This window comes from Schistocerca cancellata, chromosome 1 (assembly GCF_023864275.1).
Source record: "Schistocerca cancellata isolate TAMUIC-IGC-003103 chromosome 1, iqSchCanc2.1, whole genome shotgun sequence".
NCBI classification, from domain to species: Eukaryota; Metazoa; Arthropoda; class Insecta; order Orthoptera; family Acrididae; genus Schistocerca; species Schistocerca cancellata.
In genome coordinates, this window is record NC_064626.1 from 22,971,570 (window position 1) to 22,974,125 (window position 2,556).

Below are 2,556 nucleotides of genomic sequence, written 5' to 3' on the forward strand. Positions count from 1 at the left end.
AGGGTCAGGAACGTCTCCTGAGTGTAAAAAACTTTACTCCGATGCTCTTTTCCATGTTTATTCTACATGCGGGTCTATCACGTTTACGATGGTACACAGAAATTGCCCCGCCGAACCATACAAAAAGGACGAACACGAGTATTCTCCGAACTCAGTTGATTACGGAAAGCAAATGTACCGTCTGCTGCCCATAGTTAACTCCTCTCTGATGCTAGTTACCATGGTTACGCTAGCCGTGAACCCATCATTCTTACGATGGGACACAGAATTCGCCTCGACATTTCATGCATAAGGCAACTTCCGACGTCTCATTTACAGAGGCGAATATGGTAAGCGTGTGAAACGTCTCCTGAGTGTAAAAAATTTGACTCCGATGCTCTTTTCCATGTTTATTCTACATGTGCGCCTATCACTTTTACGATGGTACACAGAAATTTCCCCGCCTATCCATACAACAAGGTCGAGCACGAGTATTCTCCGAAGTCAGTCGATTATGGAAAGCTAATGTAATAACGTCTGCTGCACATAGATAACTTCTCTCTGATGCTAGTTTCCATGGTTACGCTGTACGTGAACCTATCATACTTACGATGGGACTCAGAATTTGCCTCGACATTTCATACAAAAGGGACTTTCCGATGTCTCTATGACACAGGCGAATATGGTAAGGGTGCGAAACGTCTCCTGAGTGTAAAAACCTTGACTCCGATGCTCTTTTCCATGTTTATTCTACATGTGGGCCTATCACTTTTACGATGGTACACAGAAATTTCCCCGCCTATCCATACAAAAACAACGACCTTGAGACTTCTCTGGACACAGTCGATTACGGAAAGCGAATGTAATGTCTGATGCCCATAGTTAACTTCTCTCTGATGCTAGGTACCATGGTTACGCTAGCCGTGAACCCATCATACTTACGATGGGACACAGAATTCGCCTCGACATTTCATACAAAAGGGACCTTCCGACGACTCAATTACAGAGGCGAATATGGTAAGGGTGCGAAACGTCTCCTGAGTGTAAAAAACTTGACTCCGATGCTCTTTTCCATGTTTTTTCTACATGTGGGCCTATCACTTTTGCGATGGTACACAGAAATTTCCCCGCCTATCCATACAACAAGGACGAGCACGAGTATTCTCCGAACTCAGGCGATTATGCAAAGCTAATGTAACGTCTGCTGCACATAGATAACTTCTCTCTGATGCTAGTTTCCATGGTTACGCTAGACGTGAACCTATCATACTTACGATGGGACACACATTTTGCCTCGATATTTCATACAAAAGGGACCTTCCGATGTCTCTATTACACAGGCGAATATGGTAAGGGTGCGAAACGTCTCCTGAGTGTAAAAAACTTGACTCCCATGCTCTTTTCCATGTTTATTCTACATGTGGGCCTATCACTTTTACGATGGTACACAGAAATTTCCCCGCCTATCCATACAACAAGGACGAGCACGAGTATTCTCCGAACTCTGTCGATTATGGAAAGCTAATGTAACGTCTGCTGCACATAGATAACTTCTCTCTGATGCTAGTTTCCATGGTTACGCTGTACGTGAACCTATCATACTTACGATGGGACACAGAATTTGCCTCGACATTTCATACAAAAGGGACCTTCCGATGTCTCTAATACACAGGCGAATATGGTAAGGGTGCGAAACGTCCCCTGAGTGTAAAAAACTTGACTCCGATGCTCTTTACCATGATTGTTCTACATGTGGGCCTATCACTTTTACGATGGTACACAGAAATTTCCCCGCCTATCCATACAACAAGGAAGTGCACGAGTATTCTCCGAACTCAGTCGTTTATGGAAAGCTAATGTAACGTCTGCTGCACATAGATAACTTCTCTCTGATGCTAGTTTCCATGGTTACGCTAGACGTGAACCTATCATACATACGATGGGACACACATTTTGCCTCGATATTTCATACAAAAGGGACCTTCCGTCGTCTCTATTACACAGGCGAAAATGGTAGGGGTGCAAAACGTCTCCTGAGTGTAAAAAACTTGATTTCGATGCTCTTTTCCATGTTTATTCTACATGTGGGTCTATCACTATTACGATGGTAAACAGAAGTTTCCCCGCCTATTCATACAACAACAACGACCTCGAGATTTCTCTGGACTCAGTCGGTTACGGAAAGCGAATGTAATGTCTGCTGCACATACTTAACTTCTCTCTGATGCTAGTTACCATGGTTACGCTAGCCGTGAAACCATCTTACTTACGATGGGACACAGAATTCGCCTCGACATTTCATACAAAAGGGACCTTCCGACGTCTCAATTACAGAGGCGAATATGGTAAGGGTGTGAAATGTCTCCTGAGTGAAAAAAACTTGACTCCGATGCTCTTTTCCATGTTTATTCTACATGTGGGCCTATCACTTTTACGATGGTACACAGAAATTTCCCCGCCTATCCATACAACAAGGACGACTACGAGTATTCTCCGAACTCAGTCGATTATGGAAAGCTAATGTAACGTCTGCTGCACATAGATAACTTCTCTCTGATGCTAGTTTCCATGGTTACG